Source organism: Carcharhinus amblyrhynchos, chromosome 13, assembly GCF_965287045.1.
Source record: "Carcharhinus amblyrhynchos chromosome 13, sCarAmb.v2.hapA, whole genome shotgun sequence".
Classification (NCBI taxonomy): Eukaryota; Metazoa; Chordata; class Chondrichthyes; order Carcharhiniformes; family Carcharhinidae; genus Carcharhinus; species Carcharhinus amblyrhynchos.
The window spans coordinates 67,271,358-67,291,681 of record NC_137336.1 but is presented as its reverse complement, the minus strand read 5'-3'; the positions used below and the strand labels follow the sequence as shown (position 1 = coordinate 67,291,681).

The 20,324-nt window shown below is 47.3% G+C and overlaps 1 protein-coding gene across 2 annotated transcripts in view; it reads left to right on the top strand.

Moving 5' to 3' along the window:
* LOC145351961 (F-box/WD repeat-containing protein 11) overlaps positions 1-13,852 on the top strand; it is a 193,331-nt gene extending 179,479 nt beyond the window's left edge. For both annotated transcript variants that reach the window (XM_080201796.1, XM_080201795.1), the window contains one exon: positions 13,379-13,852. The gene's annotated coding sequence lies outside the window, so the exon portion shown is untranslated. The remainder of the gene's footprint in view (positions 1-13,378) is intronic.
* The last annotated feature ends 6,472 nt before the right edge of the window (positions 13,853-20,324 follow it).

Sequence of the window (20,324 nt, the reverse complement as noted above, 5' to 3'; positions counted from 1 at the left end):
CGAATGGGCCAGGAAATGGCAAATGGAATTTAATGTTGGCAAGTGTGAGGTGGTCCACTTTGGTAGGAAGAATGGTAGGAAGGACTATTACTTACGTGGAGAAAAACTGCAGCAGGCGACGGTGCAGAGGGACCTCGGGGTCCTTGTGCATGAGTCGCAAAAACCCAGCTTGCAGGTGCAGCAGGTGGTCAGAAAGGCGAATGGGATGCTGGCCTTCATTGCGAGGGGGATTGAATATAAAAGTAGGGAGGTGTTGCTGCGACTGTATAGGGCATTGGTGAGGCCGCAGCTGGAGTACTGTGTGCAGTTTTGGGCGCTGCACCTGCGCAAGGATATTTTGGCCTTGGAGGAAGTGCAGAGGAAGTTTACTAGGCTGATACCGGAGTTGACGGGGTTGAGCTATGAGGAGAGGCTGAATAAACTAGGCTTGTACTCGTTAGAGTTTAGAAGAATGAGGGGAGATCTCATTGAGACGTATAAGATGACGAATGGGATGGATAGGATAGAGGTGGAGAGACTCTTCCCGCTCAAAAAAGACAGTAGGACTAGGGGGCACAGCCTCAAGATAAAGGGGAGGCGGTTTAGAACGGAGTTGAGGAGGAACTTCTTCACTCAAAGGGTGGTGAATCTCTGGAATTCTCTGCCCGTTGAAGTGGTGGAGGCTGCCTCGCTAAATATTTTTAAGAAGCGGGTTGATGGGTTCTTGATAAGAGAGGGGATTAAGGGTTATGGGGAGAGGGCGGGAAAGTGGAACTGAGCCACGACAGATCAGCCATGATCTTATTGAATGGCGGGGCAGGCTCGAAGGGCTAGATGGCCTACTCCTGCTCGTATTTCTTATGTTCAAGGATTCACAAGTTCATCCCGTCTGCAGACACCAGTGAGTCCACGCTGATAGAATATTACAGCACAGTACAGGCCCTTCAGCCCTCGATGTTGCACTGACCTGTGAAACCAATTTAAAGCCCATCTAACCTATGCTATTCCAATATCATCCATATATTTATCCAATGACCATTTAAATGCCTTTAATGTTGGCAGGTCCACTACTGTTGCAGGCAGGGCATTCCACGCCCTTGCTATTCTCTGAGTAAAGAACCTACCTCTGACATCTGTCCTATATTTATCATCCCTCGATTTAAAGCTATGTCCCCTCATGCTAGTCATCACCATCTGAAGAAAAAGGCTCTCGCTGTCTATCCTATCTAATCCTCTGATCATCTTGTATGCCTCTATTAAGTCACCTCCTAACCTCCTCCTGTTTAACAAAAACAGCCTCAAGTCCCTCAGCCTTTCCTCATAAGACCTTCTCACCATACCAGGCAACATCCTGGTAAATCTCCTCTGCACCCTTTCCCATGCCTCCACATTCTTCCTATAATGCGGCGACCAGAACTATACGCAATACTCCAAGTGCGGCTGCACCAGAGTTCTGTACAGCTGCAACATGACCTCTTGGCTCATAAACTCAATCCCTCTACCAATAAAAGCTAACACACCCGTACACCTTAACAACCCTATCAACCTGGGATCCAACTTTCAGGGATCTATGCACATGGACACCGAGATCTCTCTGCTCATCCACACTACCAAGTATCTTACCATTAGCCCAGTACTCTGTATTCCTGTTACTCCTTCCAAAGTGAATCACCTCACACTTTTCCACATTAAACTCCATTTGCCATCTCAGCCCAGCTCTGCAGCTTATCTATGTCCATCTGTAACCTGCAGCGTCCTTCTGCACTGTCTACAACTCCACCAACTTTAGTGTTATCTGCAAATTTACTAACCCATCCTTCAATGCCCTCATACAGGTCATTTATGAAAATAACAAACAGCAGTGGCCCCAAAACAGATCCTTGCGGTACACCACGAGTAACTGAACTCCAGGATGAACATTTCTCATCAACTACCACCCTCTGTCTTCTTACAGCTAACCAATTTCTGATCCAAACCGCTAAATCACCCTCAATCCCATGCCTCCATATTTTCTGCAATAGCTTACCATGGGGAACCTTATCAAACGCTTTACTGAAATCCATATACATCATATCAAATGCTTTACCCTCATCCACCTCTTTGGTCACCTTCTCAAAGAACTCAAGATTTGTGAGGCACAATCTATCCTTCACAAAACAGTGTTGACTATCCCTAATCAAATTATTCCTTTCCAGAACTGGCTTGCCCACAGAAGGCAAAGAGTAGTTTTAGATGGGTCATATTATGCACGGAGTTTGGTCACCAGTGGAGTGCCCCAGGGATCTGTTCTGGGACCCTTACTCTTTGTGATTTTTATAAATGACCTGGATGAGGAAGTGGAGGGATGGGTTGGTAAGTTTGCTGATGACACAAAGGTTGGAGGTGCTGTGGCTAGTGTGGAAAGATGTTAGAAGTTGCAGCGAAACATTGATAGGATGCAAGACTGGGAGGAGAAGTGGCAGATGGCGTTCAACCCAGATAAGTGTGAAGTGGTTCACTTTGGCAGGTCAAATAGGATGGCAGAATATAATATTAATGGTCAGACTCTTGGCAGTGTGGAAGATCAGAAAGATCTTGGGGTCCGAGTTCATAGGACGCTCAGAGCAGCTACGCAGGTTGAAGCTGTGTTTAAGAAGGCATTTGGTGTACTGCCATTTATCAATCGAGGAATTGAGTTTAGGAGTCGAGAGATAATGCTGTAGCTATATAGGACCCTGGTCAGACTCCACTTGGAGTACTGTGCTCAATTCTGGTCACTTCATTACAGGAAGGATGTGGAAGCCATAGAAAGGATGCAGAGGAGATTTACAAGGATGCTCCCCGGATTGGGGAGCGTGCTTTATGAGGATAGGTTGAGGGAGCTCGGCCTTTTCTCCTTAGAGACGAAGGATGGGGGTGACCTGATAGAGGTGTATAAGATGTTGAGAGGTATTGATCGAGTGGATAGTCAGAGGCTTTTTCCCAGGGCTGAAATGGCTGCCACAAGAGGACACAGGTTTAGGGTGCTGGGGAGTAGGTACAGAGGAGATGTCAGGGGTAAGTTTTTCACTCAGGGTGGTGGGTGCGCGGAATGGGCTGCCGGCAACAGTGGTGGAGGTGGATTCGATAGGGTCTTTTAAGAGACTTTTAGGTAAGTACATGGAACTTAGTAAGACAGAGGGTTATAGGTAAGCCTAGTAATCTCTAAGGTTGGGACATATTTGGCACAACTTTGTGGGCCTGTACTGTGCTGTAGTTTTTCTATGTTTCTAGATGATTATAAATCCTATCTGTTATAATCCTTTCCAAAACTTTGCCCACAACAGAAGTAAGGCTCACTGGTCAATAATTACCAGGATTGTCTCTACTCCCCTTCTTGGACAAGGGGACAACATTTGCTACCCTCCAGTCTTCTGGCACTATTCCTGTAGACAATGACAATATAAAGATCAAAGCTAAAGGCTGTGCAAGTTCCTCACTAGCTTCTCAGAGGATCTTAGGATAAATCCCATCCAGCCCAAGGGGCTTATCTATTTTCACACTTTCCAGAATTGCTAACACCTCCTTATGAATCTCAATCACGTCTAGTCTAATAGCCTGTATCTCAGTATTCTCCTCAACAACATTGTCTTTGTCTTTTTCCTGCGTGAATACTGACGAAAAATATTTGTTTAACGCCTCTCCTACCTTTTCAGACTCCACTCACAACTTCCCACTTCTGTCCTTTACTGGCCCTAATCTTACTCTAGTCATTCTTTTATTCCTAACATGCCTATAGAAAGCTTTAGGGTTTTCCTTGATCCTACCTGCCAAAGACTTCTCAAGTCTCCTCCTGACTCTTCTTAGCTCTCTCTTTAGGTCCTTCCTGGCTAACTTGTAACTCTCAAGCACCCTGACTGAGCCCTCACGTTTCATCTTTACGTAAGTCTCCTTCTCCCTCTTCAAGAGATGCAACTTCTTTCGTAAACCACGGTTCCCTCGCTCGATCACTTCCTCCCTGTCTGACAGCACATATCTAACAAGGACACGCAGTAGCTGTTTCTTGAACAAACTCCACATTTCAATTGTGCCTATCCCCTGCAGTTTCCTTCCCCATTCTATGCACCCTAAATCTTGTATAAGATAATGAAGGGGATGGATAGGGTAGAGGTAGAGAGATTCTTCCCGCTTAGAAAAGATAGCAGGACTCGAGGGCACAGCCTCAAGATGTGGGGGGGGGGGGGGGGGGGGTGCGGCAGTTTAGATCGGAGTTGAGGAGGAACTTCTTCACTCAAAGGGTGGTGAATCTCTGGAATTCTCTGCCCGTTGAAGTGGTGGAGGCTACCTCGCTAAATATATTTAAGTCACGGGTAGATAGGTTTTTGATTAACAAGGGAATTAAGGATTATGGGGAGAGAGCGGGAAAGTGGAACTGATCCACTTCAGATCAGCCATGATCTGATTGAATGGCGGGGCAGGCTCACAGGGCTAGATGGCCTACTCCTGCTTCTGTTATGTTCTAATGTTCGTCTAATCGCATCATAATTTCCTTTCACCCAGCTATAACTCTTGCCCTGCGGTATATACCTATCCCTTTACGTCACTAAAGTAAACGTAATTGAATTGTGGTCACTATCACCAAAATGATGAGAGTCCTTTTAAATGCTCAGACTGTAGGAAGTTTTATAAGAATTCCAGAGGACTGATACTCCATCAATGTGTTCATACTGACCGTTTAGGTGCTCTGTGGGGTGGATTCAGGTGGTCATCTGACCTTGTTGTACATCAGCGGACTAAACCAAGGAGAGACCAGTGAGTTCACAATGACAAGAGATCATTTAAATGCCTAGACTGTGGGACCTGCTTTAAACATTGAATACAGGAGTTGGGACGTCTTGTTAAAGTTGTACAAGACATTGGTAAGGCCACACTTGGAATACTGTGTGCAATTCTGGTCACCCTATTATAGAAAGGACATTATTAAACTAGAAAGAGTGCAGAAAAGATTGACTAGGATGCTACCAGGACTTGATGAGTTATAAGGAGAGGATGAATCTACTGAGACTTTTTTCTCTGGCGTGTAGGAAGCTGAGGGCTGACCTTATAGAGGTCTATAAAATAATGAGGGGCATAGACACAAGGTAGGTAGTCAACATCTTTTCCCAAAGGCCAGGGAGTCTAAGATTAGAGGGCATAGGTTAAAGGTGAGGGGGAGAGATACAAAAGTGTCCAGAGGGGCAATTTTTTTCGCACAGAGGGTGGTAAGTATCTGGAACAAACTGCTAGAGGTAGTAGTAGAAGCGGGTACATTTTGTCTTTTAAAAAGTATTAGGTGGTTACGTGGGTACGATGGGTATAGGGGGCTATGGGCCAAATGCAGGCAGTTGGGATTAGTTTAGGAGTTTAAAAAAAACACAGGTTTAAGGTGCTGGGGAGCAGGTACAGAGGAGATGTCAGGGGTAAGTTTTTCACTCAGAGGGTGGTGAGTGAGTGGAATCGGCTGCCGTTGGTGGTGGTAGAGGCAAACTCGCTGGGGTCTTTTAAGAGACTTCTGGATGAGTACATGGGATTTAATGGGATTGAGAGTTATAGATAGGCCTGGTAGGCATGGATATGAGCAGCGCAACTTGTGGGCCGAAGGGCCTGTTTGTGCTGTAGTGTTCTATGTTCTAAAAGGGCGGCATGGGCAAGTTGGGCCGAAGAGCCTGTTTCCAGGCTGTAAACCTCTATGACCCTGACTCTTGAGTTCACACTGATGGGAAATCGTTAAGACGCTCTCGCTGTGAGAATGAGTTCAAGTTATCAGACCTCTTGTACACCAGTGAGTTCACTCTGGAGTGACCCTTCACCTGCTCAGTGTGTGGGAAGAGGTTCACCCAGTGATCGAACTTGTGGACACATCAGCAAGTTCACAAGTAACTACAGAGATTATATTTTGGGCAGTGTGGTGGTTAGCACTGCTGCCTCACAGCGCCAGTGTTCGATTCACGGCTTTGGATCATTGTCTGTGTGGTATTTGCGTGTTCTTCCATGAAGGCTTGGGTTTCCTCCGGGTGCCCCAGTTTCCTCCCATAATCTGAAAGATGTGCTAGTTAGTTGCAACTACCTGAACAGATGCTGGAATGTGACAACTAGGGGAATTTCTCAGTAATTTCATTGCATTAGCCTTACTTGTGACTAATAAATAAACTTTACTGTTAATCACATCCTGGACCAAACCATGTTCTTTGGAATCTGTTTCAGTCGATGTTAATAAAATCCAGCACAGTACTGAGGGTGTGCTGCACTGTTGGGAGGTGCTATGCTTCACTGAAACATTTAATCAAAGCAGCGTCTGTTTCTCAGGTGGATGTAAAAGATCCCATGCTGTTTGAAGATGAGAAAGGGGCATTTCTTCAGTGTCCGGGCTGATATTTGCTCCTCAGTGGGGAACAGATGCTCCATCAACATGATGCTGAAACTGATTATGGATACTCTGTCTCAGTGGATTTGTGAGAGCTTGCTGTTCACAAATTAGCTGTTTGTTTCTTTGATTAAAACAGTCCCTTAAAGTATTTAATTGGCTTTTCATACAGTTTGGAATGCCCTTGTCATGAAAATTACTCTGTAAATGCAAGCTTTTCAGGAAATCCCAAAGCACTTTACCATAAAATAGTTTTAAGGTATAATCATGTTGTAAGAAGCGCCAATTTGCATCCAGCAAGCTCCCTCAAGTAGCTTTAAGATAAGGAGTGGATAATTTGTTTTTGTGATGTCGGTTGAGGGGGAAATGTCTTTAAAAGATGCACAGATCTTTCTCCTCCATTGAAGAAGTAGCAGAGAGTCTTGATGCAGCATCTCTGACAGTGCAGCATTCCTTCAGTACTGCTGTGGAGTATCAGCCTAGATTATGTGCCCAAGCCTTGAGTTTGATTTGTGCCAACAACCTTGTGAATCAGAGGTGAAAGTGCAATGCTGCTGAGGGTGCAGCTATGAATGTATTTGTTGTTGGTGTTGTACTGTTCAGTAAAGCCTGGTATTTCGGGGATTCAGTATATAACTCTTCCTGCTGTTGGGCTTCACTTTTATGGGCATTAGTTGACATTCTGGTTGTACAAAGTTCAACAACATTTAATTGGACGTTTTGCCATATGGGGTACCCAATCTGACATTAGGAGGCCTTGGTTGAATTCACCCTCTCTTCACTGCTCCTGATTTTTTTTAACCTAATACAAGGACGAAGTCCCTGCTGCTACTCTGGCTGCGATCCTGCAAATAGTCGGGACCAGGGTCTTTTCAGCCTGTGCAGTTCATTGCCAGGTCAGACATTTGCCAGCTGAGCTAATGGGGAGTTCTCAAACCATGAATTTGTAAAGAGACGCACCTGGAGGATGTAACCTTTTGTGGTTTTGTATTGTATGCAACCTCCAGTGCAGTGAATGAGGGATGTCGGTGTTGGTGGCAGCTGTATTTGAAATGGTGAAGGTGTAAAACTACACAGGGTTTCATCCGTCAGCTTATAGAAAGGTTCTTTGTTCACTGTGTGAGTTCTGGGATGAATTCCTAAAAGGAAGCCTTGAGAGAAGTTGACACACTAATGCAAGGATCTTGTGCCCTTGTTTCAGTGTTCTCAGCCGGACTGCTGGTCATCCCATTCAATCTGAACCTCCTAAACTGGTGAAAGGTCTCGACATCAAAGTCATCGATTAGGAAATTTGGGTTTCGGAAATTGACTTTCTTGATCTGTTAGATCTGGGGAGAGTAATCTTTGTTTTCTAAAAGAGTACTCCTTGTTTATGACCATTTGAAGCAGCTGGAAGCACAGTGTCAGATCTCAGATGCTGAATACCTCAGACCCAAACTATTCTGTATTCATTTTTATTTAGTACCAACTCAAAGTTTGTACATAAGAACATAAGAAATAGGAGCAGGAGTAGGCCAACTGGCCCTTCGAGCCTGCCCCGCCATTCAATAAGATCATGGCTGATCTGTTTGGCTCAGTTCCACATTCCCGCCCTCTCCCCATAACCCTTAATCCCCTCCCTTATCAAAAACCCATCAACCCGCGTCTTAAAAATATTTAGCGAGGTAGCCTCCACCACTTCAACGGGCAGAGAATTCCAGAGATTCACCACCCTTTGAGTGAAGAAGTTCCTCCTCAACTCTGTTCTAAACCACCCCCCCTTTATCTTGAGGCTGTGCCCCCTAGTCCTACTATCCTTTCTGAGCGAGAACAGTCTTTCCACCTCTATCCTATCCATCCCATTCATCATCATATACGTCTCAATGAGATCTCCCCTCATTCTTCTAAACTCTAACGAGTACAAGCCTAATTTATTCAGCCTCTCCTCATAGCTCAACCCCCTCAACTCCAGCATCAGCCTAGTAAACCTCCTCTGCACTTCCTCCAAGGCCAAAATATCCTTGCATAAGTACGGTGCCCAAAACTGCACACAGTACTCCAGCTGCGGCCTCACCAATGCCCTATACAGCCGCAGCAAGACCTCCCTACTTTTATATTCAATCCCCCTCGCAATGAAGGCCAGCATCCCATTTGCCTTCCTGACCACCTGCTGCACCTGCAAGCTGGGTTTTTGTGACTCATGCACAAGGACCCCGAGGTCCCTCTGCACCGTCACCTGCTGCAGTTTTTCTCCACGTAAGTAATAATCCTTCCTACCATTCTTCCTACCAAAGTGGACCACCTCACACTTGCCAGCATTAAATTCCATTTGCCATTTCCTGGCCCATTCGCCCAGCCTATCTAGATCCTTCTGTAGACTCTCACCACCCTCCGCACAATTTGCCTTTCCACCAATTTTGGTGTCATCAGCAAATTTCGACACCCTACACTCGGTTCCCTCCTCCAGATCATCTATATAAATGGTAAATAGCTGAGGCCCCAGCACCGACCCCTGGGGCACTCCACTAGTCACCATCCGCCAATCCGAATAGCACCCGTTGACCCCCACTCTCTGCCTCCTATTTGACAACCAGTGCTCTATCCACGCTAACACCCTACCCTCAACTCCATGCCCCCTGACCTTCTGCAATAATCTCTTGTGAGGTACCTTGTCAAACGCCTTCTGAAAATCCAGAAAGACCACATCCACCGGCTCTCCTCTATCCACTGCCCTAGACACATCCTCATAGAACTCCAGTAAATTTGTCAGACACGACTTCCCTTTAACAAAACCGTGCTGCGTCTGCTCTATCAAGCAGTTCCCCTCAAGATGCCTCGCAATTTCCTCCTTGATGACGGATTCTAACATTTTACCTACAACAGACGTTAAACTAACAGGCCTATAATTCCCCGCCTTTTGCCTGGCACCCTTCTTAAACAACGGCGTAACATTAGCCGTTTTCCAATCTTCCGGCACTTCCCCGGAATCCAGCGACGTCTGGAAAATAACCACCAAGGCATCCACTATCACCTCCACCATTTCTTTCAGGACCCTCGGATGCATTCCATCCAGTCCTGGGGACTTGTCCACAATCAGCCCCTCCAGTCTGTCGAGCACCACCTCTCTAGTAACAGTAATGTCATCGAGACCCTCCAGTCCTACCACCTTTCCATCGCTAACATCCGGTAAATTATTCACATCCTCCTCCGTGAAGACCGAAACAAAAAAGTTATTCAATACCTTAGCCATTTCCCCATCCCCTACCACTAAGTCCCCCTTCTCATCCTCTAAGGGACCAACGTTCACCCTAGCCAGCCTCTTCCTTTTTATATATTTATAAAAACTCTTGCTATCCTTTTTTATATTAAGCGCTAGCCCAGCTTCATAGTTTCTCCTACCCTTCTTTATCAACTTCTTTGTCAATCTTTGTTGACATTTAAACCTCTCCCAATCCTCTTCTCGCCCACTACTCTTAGCTACTCTAAACGCCTCCGCTTTTAATTTAACACTTTCCTTCACCTCCTTCGTTATCCACGGCTTATTACCTCTCCTCCTACGGTCCTTTTTGACCATCGGAATAAATTTCTGCTGAGCACCAAGAAAGATCTCCTTAAAGATCCTCCACTGCTCCTCAGCAGACCTACCTTCCAACGCGCTCCCCCAGTCCACATTCGCTAATTCTTCTCTCATCCTACCGTACTCCCCTCTGTTCAAACAAAGGACGCGTGTCCGGGAACCCACTTTCTCCTCCTCCATCTGCACCAGAAACTCCACCGTACAATGATCACTCTCCCCAAGAGGATCCTTCACCGCAAGTTCCCTAATTCTACCCGCCTCATTACATAGCACCAGATCCAAGATAGCTCGCTCCCTCGTCGGCTCCAACACACACTGTTCAAGGAAATTATCCCGGCAGCATTCCAAGAACTCCTCCCTGAGCCCACCACGTCCAACATGGGTCGACCAATCAATATGCAGATTGAAATCCCCCATAACCACGGCCGTCCCATTCCTGCACGCCGCACTTATTTGCGCGTTAACAGCCCGCCCCACCTCCAGATCATTATTCGGGGGTCTATAGACGACACCCACTAGCGTCTTCCTCCCTTTGCTGTTCCTAATCTCTACCCACAACGATTCCACGTTCTGCTCCTTAGCTCCAATATCATCCCTTGCTACCACCCTGATGCTATCCTTTATCAGCAGAGCTACGCCCCCCCCCCCTCCCTTTTTCCTCCCGCCTATCCTTCCTAAACACTTGATACCCCTGGACATTCAGCTCCCAGTCCCTGTCACCTTGCAGCCACGTCTCTGTAATGGCCACCAGATCATATCCATTTGTGTCGATCTGCGCCACCAACTCATCCACTTTATTCCTAATGCTTTGCGCATTCAGATAAAGCGCCTTCATCCCCGCCTTCACCTGGACCTTATTTGCCGGAACGCCACCAACCATACTCACGCCCCTTACTCCCTCTATTATTGTTGGTGCTTTTGGAAGAACTGCTCTGTATAAATAAACTCAAGATTTTGCTGGCTAAAGCTAGTTTTTATTGTTAAAAACAGTTTTGTGGGCTGCGTGCACCTAGATTTGGCTTCTACATAACATTTATAACACCATCCCCTCTTGCTTTCTTGTTTTTACACTCAAAGCCCTAAACTCTGCACAAATTTGGCACAGCTCATTTGCTCCATCCAGAACAACTTGCGTTTATATAGTGCCTTTCTCACAGTAAAATATTGCACGGTGCTTCATGGTGCATTAGCAAACAATGTGACACCAAGCTACATGAGATATTAGGACAGGCTTGGTCAAAAAGGCAGGTTTTTAAAGTGTCTGTGAAAGGAGGATAGAGGGGGAAGGGAGATTTAGTGAGGAAATTCTATAGCTGGAGACCATACAGCTAAATGCATGGCTGAAGAAGGTGGAGCGATTAAAATGGATAATAGAAAAGAGTCTGATATGGGAGGAGCATGGCGATCAAAGGGTTGTAGAACTGCCAGAGGTTGGAGATGGGGAAAGGGAAAGATATTCTGGGCTGAGGCAGGGCCGAAATCGCTGATGCTACAAAGCTGATGTTAGGTATCATTTGTCATGACACGAGTATGAAGTCATGAGCTCATCTTGAGGTCAAATCTGGCACCAAGATTGCAAATGTCTGGCTCAGTTTTCAGACAGTGACTAAGGAAATGGTGGCCCTGGTGGCAAGGGAACAGAGTTTGCAGCAAAAACCAAAGACACTGACTTCCGCCTTAATATGTAGTTGGTGGAAATTTCTAGTCATCCAGTACTGGATGTTGACCAAGCATTGTGATGAATTGGGGATTGAAAGAGATGTGGTGAGATGAACTGAGTGTCATGTTTTTGCGTGATGGCACCAAGGGGCAGCATGTGGGTGAGAAATAGTAGGGAATTAAGGAGAGATCCTTGGATATGAGAGCTAACCGATCCTACATTGTAAATATGGAGGGATCCTGCAGTGTGAAGTGAAATGAGACTTCCTGGTGATAGTCTCTCACAATTTCCATATGAGTGGAACTATAAAATTCTTGAGAAAATAGAGATGCTACTGTTTCCATTCTCTAAATGTTTGGGTTGTGTATCTAAGTATAGGGTTCTCTGCTGCAACCAATCATCTGTGAGTTTATATCCGGAGTATGTTCTTTAGTCTCCGAAGCTGGAAGTATTTGGTGACATGATCAATCCCAAACATTTCCCATAAGCACAGGGAGAAGTGTTTTCTTTAGTCCCAGAATGATTATCCAGTACACTGTGCTTCACAAGGGATATGGATTTCGCTTATGGGAAATGCCCTCACTGCTGAATCAAAAATCAGCAGGATCTTTTAACCTCTGCTGACACTGCATGGTTCCCTCAGTCCAAACTGGAGTGTCAGCCTAGATTATGTGCTCAGGATAAAAGTAGGACTTGAACCCTGTGACTTGAGCATTTAAGGATGAGCAACAAGTATTGGCCTTGCCAGCGATGCTGACATCCTGTGAAGGAACAAGACAAACACCAGGTGAGTGTGTACCTGTGTGCGAATTTGATCGCTGGACAAATCTAGCCAGCAGAACTGCGACAATTTTTTTCAGGAGTTTCATTGAATTTAATGTTATCATTCCTGTAATGATGTGAGGAAATAGGGTCAGGAGTGGAGAGGTCGCTCAGGAGAATCTTTGGGGAGAATTGAGAAATTTGGGAATTAGAATTTATGCACAGTGAAGGTTGGCTGAGTGCTGGAAATGGGGTTAGAATGGATAGGTGCTTGATGGCTGGCATAGACATGATCAGCTGAAGAGCCTCTTTCTGTGCTGCAAAACTGAGTTAATATGTCCATCATGTTAATCAGATTGTTCAGAAAGGGCTTATTGTTAGGTCATTGGTTTTGTGAAATAACACATATAATGTGACTGTATCTGTGTTTGGAGCCTCTCAGATGCACCCTCGCTACACTGATGCACCCAAATGCTCATCTGCACAGGCTTTGGCACGCTTTCTTGCAAACACATTCCCAAGTGTGTGCACTGCTGTATTATTTATTTGGATCATAGAAACCCACTGAACTATGACCATTAAACATGTTGGTTTTATTGCAAACCTTTCATCATTTAAATAAAAACAAAAGTACCTTTCACAGATTCCAGACATCCGAAAGTGTTTTACAGCCAGAAAACTTTTTGAAGTCTAGTCATTGTTGCAATGTAGGGAAAAACAGTTTCTGTGTAGTGAGCTCCCACAAACAGCAATGTGAAAATGTGATAATTTGTTTCCGTGTTGTTGAATGGGGGTGAAATATTGGCCAGTACACTCAAGAATTTGCATGCTCTTTTTTAGAATACAGCCTTGGCATCTTTAACATCCACTTGGAAGAGTGAATGGGACCTCATTTGTTTCATCTGAATGGCAGTGTTTCTGGGAATGAAGCACTCACTCACTGTTGCACTGGTGTCCAATTTGGATTTTGCACTCCGGAATGGAAGGTGGTGAAATATGGGTAGAGGGGATGACTAATTGAAACCTAATACTTACAATCTATACTTCTGTTTGTTTACAGGGGCTGGAATTATTACTGGATATTGGCTATATGGAGCCTGAAGATGACAAATGCTCAAAGAGCCATGTTTAGTTGTGGTGATCTGGTTTCTGTGGATGTGGATAGATTGAAGCCAGCAAGCTATCAGTACAGTACATTATACCTTTCCCATTCCCCCACATCCCCAACCATCTCTCTCACTCTCTGCCCATCTATCTGTCTTTCTGATTCTCCGTGCCTGTCTTTCTGTTCCGATCCTTCTTTCTCTCTCTGTCTGTCTCTCTCGCTGTGTACATGTGTTTGTTTGTCTCCCTCTTTGTCCTTATCTTGCGCTCTCTCTGTCAGAGTCTCTCTGTCCATCTCTCTCTCAATCTGCCCATCTGTGTCTGTCTGTCTGTCTCTGCCGCTGCCCCTCCCCCTTCCTCTCTGCCGCTGCCCCTCCCCCTTCCTCTCTGCCGCTGCCCCTCCCCCTTCCTCTCTGCCGCTGCCCCTCCCCCTTCCTCTCTGCCGCTGCCCCTCCCCCTTCCTCTCTGCCGCTGCCCCTCCCCCTTCCTCTCTGCCGCTGCCCCTCCCCCTTCCTCTCTGCCGCTGCCCCTCCCCCTTCCTCTCTGCCGCTGCCCCTCCCCCTTCCTCTCTGCCGCTGCCCCTCCCCCTTCCTCTCTGCCGCTGCCCCTCCCCCTTCCTCTCTGCCGCTGCCCCTCCCCCTTCCTCTCTGCCGCTGCCCCTCCCCCTTCCTCTCTGCCGCTGCCCCTCCCCCTTCCTCTCTGCCGCTGCCCCTCCCCCTTCCTCTCTGCCGCTGCCCCTCCCCCTTCCCCTCTGCCGCTGCCCCTCCCCCTTCCCCTCTGCCGCTGCCCCTCCCCCTTCCCCTCTGCCGCTGCCCCTCCCCCTTCCCCTCTGCCGCTGCCCCTCCCCCTTCCCCTCTGCCGCTGCCCCTCCCCCTTCGGCTCTGCCGCTGCCCCTCCCCCTTCGGCTCTGCCGCTGCCCCTGCCCCTCCCCCTCCCCCTTCGGCTCTGCCGCTGCCCCTGCCCCTCCCCCTCCCCCTTCGGCTCTGCCGCTGCCCCTGCCCCTCCCCCTCCCCCTTCGGCTCTGCCGCTGCCCCTGCCCCTCCCCCTCCCCCTTCGGCTCTGCCGCTGCCCCTGCCCCTCCCCCTCCCCCTTCGGCTCTGCCGCTGCCCCTGCCCCTCCCCCTCCCCCTCCCCCTCCCCCTTCGGCTCTGCCGCTGCCCCTGCCCCTCCCCCTCCCCCTTCGGCTCTGCCGCTGCCCCTGCCCCTCCCTCTCCCCCTTCGGCTCTGCCGCTGCCCCTGCCCCTCCCCCTCCCCCTTCGGCTCTGCCGCTGCCCCTGCCCCTGCCCCTCCCCCTCCCCCTTCGGCTCTGCCGCTGCCCCTGCCCCTGCCCCTCCCCCTCCCCCTTCGGCTCTGCCGCTGCCCCTGCCCCTCCCCCTCCCCCTTCGGCTCTGCCGCTGCCCCTGCCCCTCCCCCTCCCCCTTCGGCTCTGCCGCTGCCCCTGCCCCTCCCCCTCCCCCTTCGGCTCTGCCCCTGCCCCTCCCCCTTCTTCCTCTGGTGTTGTTGCACCCAGGCTCGTGCACTTTGGGTCTCTCGCACACATTAGGTTCTCTTCCCCTTTCTTGCACGTGCGCAGTTGCATTCTTTCTGTCATGCTTACAAGCTCTCGCCCCTCCCTCCGCTCTCGTTCAATCTCTTGCTCCCTCCCCTTTTCTGTCTTCCTCTCCCCCCCGCCCACTCTCTCCCCCTTCTCCCTAGAGAGAGCTCGGCCCCCCCCCAACCCCGCGCTCGTGCTCTCTCTCCCCCCAGTTCTCTCTGTCTCGCTGTCTCTCCCGCCCCTCGCCCGCTGACTCTTCACCCCCCCCTCGCCCGCTGACTCTTTCCCCCCCCCATCGCCCGCTGACTCTTCCCCCCCCCCCTCGCCCGCTGTCTCTTCCCCCCCCCCTCGCCCGCTGTCTCTTCCCCCCCCTCCCCTCGCCCGCTGTCTCTTCCCCCCCCCCTCGCCCGCTGTCTCTCTCCCCCCCTCGCCCGCTGTCTCTCCCCCCCCTCGCCCGCTGTCTCTCCCCCCCCTCACCCGCTGTCTCTTCCCCCCCCCGCCCGCTGTCTCTTCCCCCCCCCCCCCTCGCCCGCTGTCTCTTCCCCCCCTCGCCCGCTGTCTCTTCCCCCCCTCGCCCGCTGTCTCTTCCCCCCCTCGCCCGCTGTCTCTTCCCCCCCCCCTCGCCCGCTGTCTCTTCCCCCCCCCTCGCCCGCTGTCTCTTCCCCCCCCTCGCCCGCTGTCTCTTCCCCCCCCTCGCCCGCTGTCTCTTCCCCCCCCCCCGCCCGCTGTCTCTTCCCCCCCCCCCTCGCCCGCTGTCTCTCCCCCCCCCCCCTCGCCCGCTGTCTCTCCCCCCCCCCCCCTCGCCCGCTGTCTCTCCCCCCCCCCCCTCGCCCGCTGTCTCTTCCCCCCCCCCCGCCCGCTGTCTCTTCCCCCCCCCCCCGCCCGCTGTCTCTTCCCCCCCCGCCCCCCCCCCGCTTGCTCGCTCCTCCCCCACTCTCACTTGCTCGCTCCCCCTCCCCGTCGTCTCGCTCGCTTGCTGTTTTCCCCCCCCCCCCCCCACAATCTCTCCCTCACTCTTACTCGCTCGCTCCCCCTCCACGTCTCTTGCGCATGCTCCTCGTGTATTTTCTTTCCTCAGTGGACTCTGAAATGGCATTTACAGCAGAACTTGCATTTGAGGAACCTTGCCATCTGCCATACTATGTTCAGAAAGGACGAACAGTCTCTGCTTCCTAAAGCTGGGTTTCAGAAATGGGTTCTTCAAAATGGACATGCTGCCAAACCTTTGATTAGAGAAAGGATTTGGCTCATTCGGTATCGCTTTGCACTTTGCCCTGAGGAAAGGGGATGAAGAAGTCATTTTTCGAACGTTTGTTTCTTTGTTTAGGTGCCATATTGTTCTAGAACAACGAGCAGAATTTCTTGAAGCTTCAGTATGTATTAGGAAGCATAATTCTGCCACAACCTGTGAAGAAGCCTCTCAATTTGGCTGCCTTTCTCTCCTTCAGTTAGATTACAAAGGGATGCATGTTTGACATAAGGAAACAATGCATCGGATGAATTCCTAAAGTTTGAGCCTTTTGAAAAAGGGTTTTTTTATATATATATATAATATATATTATATATATATTACTAACAGTAAATAGAAGTGTTAGCTGCTTATATTCAAAGATTACATGCAATTCAAGCTGTGTCGAATGTAGTTAGTTGTATATAACGTCGTGTGCTGATTGTATAGTAACCTATTTGAACCTTCTCTTGGGATTTTTGTTTTCTTTCCAAAAATGTTCTTGAATCTTATGGAGGGCTATATTGCACTAACTGTGAAAAGCATGTATTTATGCATAGATTGCTGTGCCCCTTCCCCTTTCAAACCAATGCCACTACTGCGATTTAAAGCAAAATGCATTCAAAATCCCAGGCCATTCACATTACTACTTCTCCTTTCAAAGATTTTTTAAAGCATAATAGCCCTGTCAAATTTTAATTCATGCAACTCATCAGACAAATTTGGAAAACAAATTGATTTAATAACTGGGACTGTTTCTGACCCTGCCACTCCCCAAAACCTTCCCAATGGTATATAGTTAGATACAATTCTTGGCCCAAGTATTTGTTGAATATCTTTTTTCATACATATTCCATATCCTTCCTTGTGTTTCACTCAGACTTGGTCACCTGCTACCTATCTGCCGGACAAGCTTCAGGTTATATAAAAATGTTTCCTCTGCTTTCCCACCCCCTCAAACAAGAAGAAACATTCTGATTTACTGGAGCACATGTTTTGTAAAAGTGAAAGCTTTGTTTTAAGACATCTCAACTAACGTAATTATCTTTGCACAAGCAGTTACCTGTAAGTATTGCCTCAATGGTTTATGTGTATATTGAAAACTGGCAACTAGAATAGAACATTGTCAGGGCCAAAGCTGAGATTCTGTACTGTTTTTTTTCTCTATCTCTCTCCTTGAGAAAGGGACTCAGCTGCTTGTGTTTTACAAGTTGAGACACAAGGTGTGCAGCCACACAGAGTTGGTGTCTTCTTTGTGTTAGGTGTATATTTTGTAATGCTTTAATTTAAAGACCTGTTTCAAAGTCCTGTGCCCAGTATGTCACTGCAAAGGAATTTTTCTCAGTTGTCAGCTGCAGAACCATGTAGCAGGAATGTGAGGATCCAAGGATTAAGGAGCTGTTTTGACATTGGCTGTACTCTGCGAGTATGCTTACTGCTCACAGCTGTAGACCCTGTTAAGGGACAGTACAACTGATGCTCTGGAAGCGCTGGGATGCAATGATTATGTCATGTAATTATGTTTGAAACCTCTGAACCCTGCCTACTTTCCAGTGGAAATAAGTACGTGTCTTGACAGTTCATAAAGACTGTTATAAATGTACAGAAAATTGTTTATCAGTTTAAGCTTTTAACGTGGAATGTGCTTAATAAATTACTTCAGTTACAAAATATGAAGCCTGTTGCAGATCATCACTTAAGACGTAGTCTGGCCCTTGGGGTGACAAATGTAGGCACAGAAGTGCCATGGGTTTCACAAGGAAGGTGACGTGCTGTGACTTTCAATTGCACGTCATCAGTAATATAGCAGATGTATAAATACTGCAGCATTCACACACAATCTGACTTGTATTACTTCGAACAAAGATGATTAAGGGATGATCTAATTAAGGTGCTTATTGTTCAGATAGAGAGAAACTGTTTCCTCTGTTAGGGAAATCCAGAGGTACAATTTTGAAATTTGAGCAAGCCTATTCAGGGGCAGTGTCCGGTGCGACTTGTTTTTTACATAAGGGCAGTGGATGTCTAGAACGCTCTCTGATCAAAATATTTTTGTCAGCTAAAGATTTTGGGGATTATTGAATCAGAGAGGATAAAGATGCAATGAGAATAGAAATTGTTGGATAAATGCCTGGCAGCATTTGTAGAGAGAGGAACAGAATTAATATTTCAAGTCTGTATGACCCTTCTATGAACCCTTCATATGGAATGAAAATATAACTCTTTCTCTCTCCACAGATGCTGCCAGGCCTGCTGAGCTTATCTGATATTTTCTGTTTAATTTCCAGGATTCGCAGTATTTTGCTTTTATTAGGATAAAGACATAGTTAATCCAGGATCAGATTGAATGGTTGAAGGAAGCTTGAGGGGCTGAATAATGTACTCCTGTTCCTGTGCAGTCCTCAAGTTGAAGTGTTCACTGTCCATCCGAAGGAAATCCATCCAGCTGCTATCTGAGGCAATGGAAAATTCTCCTCATATGGGTAAAATCACTTGATTATGCCTTGAATTATAATGAGCCCTGTCCAGTTCCATGCTCAGACTTAACTGCAAATTTGCAGATTTTGGCACTTTTTTACTTTGAGGGCTGCATTAGAGGAGCTTTATTCTGTGTCTAACCCTGTGCTGCTCCTGTACTGGGAATGTTTGATGGGGACAGTGTAGAGGGAGCTTTACTCTGTATCTAACCCTGTCCTGGAAATGTTTGACGGAACTTTGTAGGGGGAGCTTTATTCTGCATCTAACGACATGCCTTATCTGTCCGAGGAGTAATGACTTATGCTGAATATCTCAGTGGAAAATGCTGTATTTACTGTACTAGAATTCAGGCTCCTTAATCAGCAGTTGATTGGTTCTTGCATGATATGATCTAGTTCTAAAAGGCTTTCCAATTTATTGAGCAGAATTGGAAAGAGAAGGGTTAATGTTTCAGCGATGCAGCCTTCATCACAACCACACTGGCAAGTTTGTCTCTGAGCTGCTAGGAGGGCTGTGATGTATTTCCAACATTCCCTATTTTTTCAAGTCACTTGCATTCACAGATTTTCACTTATGTTCATGAAAATGCTTGTGAGTTGAAATAATAAGTTCTTGAGATTTTTTGAAGACTCAGGTTAATCGGGGCCGAGTTGGAAAGGATGTGTCTGGGGCCAGCATTAGGCAAATTACAAAAGCTGCTATCCATTATCAACCTTTTTTGGCTGTGGTCTATGCATCATCTGCTCAGTGACTTTTGGTCCAGTGGGTAATTTGATGAGGAATTGGGCCTTGATCTATCAGCAATGAGAGGCCTACAACTTACTAAAGATGCATCTGAGACTGTCAGAATTCAGCAGCATTACCAAGGGTCACGAGGACAGATCAATAGCTCCACAGGGCCCAATTCATGGCCTTTCAACAGCTGAGAGAGACATTCCAACTCAGTTACTTTGCTTCATAAAATTTCAGGGTCAGTCCAGAACCAAAACTAAATTTAAAATATAATAGTTTGCTCAAAACCACTCCAATCCATTGTACAAAATTTGGGGTTTTATGCTAGATATTTCTGAGTGTTGCTCCTAATTTGCATTCCCAATGATCCGGTTTCAGTTGTATTCAAATAACTATTGGTTGCAGTGGCCACTGTGTATTGCATAAAGTAACTCTCTGAGGCCTTTTTGATAGCACCTCCCATTAGCTCTTGGAGCTCAAGAGATATGGGGGGGGGGGGGGGGGGGGGGGCGGAGGGAGGATCAGGATATTGAATTTGATGATCTGCCTTAATCAAAATGAATGGCCTACTCCTGCTTCTAGTTTCTATGTAAAATGACCCAAACTGCTTCATCGGGCATTTCTAAAGCTTACTTGATATTGGACCTTATAAAAAGGGTGACAAAAAGCTTGATCAAAATGGCAAGTTAGAAGGGGCAACATAGTCAGATTCTAACCTAAAATTAATCGTCTAAAATTAACTGCCATTAAGAAGGTTAAATGGGCTAGTTAAACAGGCAGCTGCCTTAATGGCAGTTAATTGTCAATCAACCCTCGCATGAATAGATGTTGATTATTACAGCAGAAAGCTTTGCTAATGAATGACTCATCACAGCTCTTCATAAGAAAAGGACTTTTAATGTGCACAGTCAGTAAGCGACACATAGCGGGG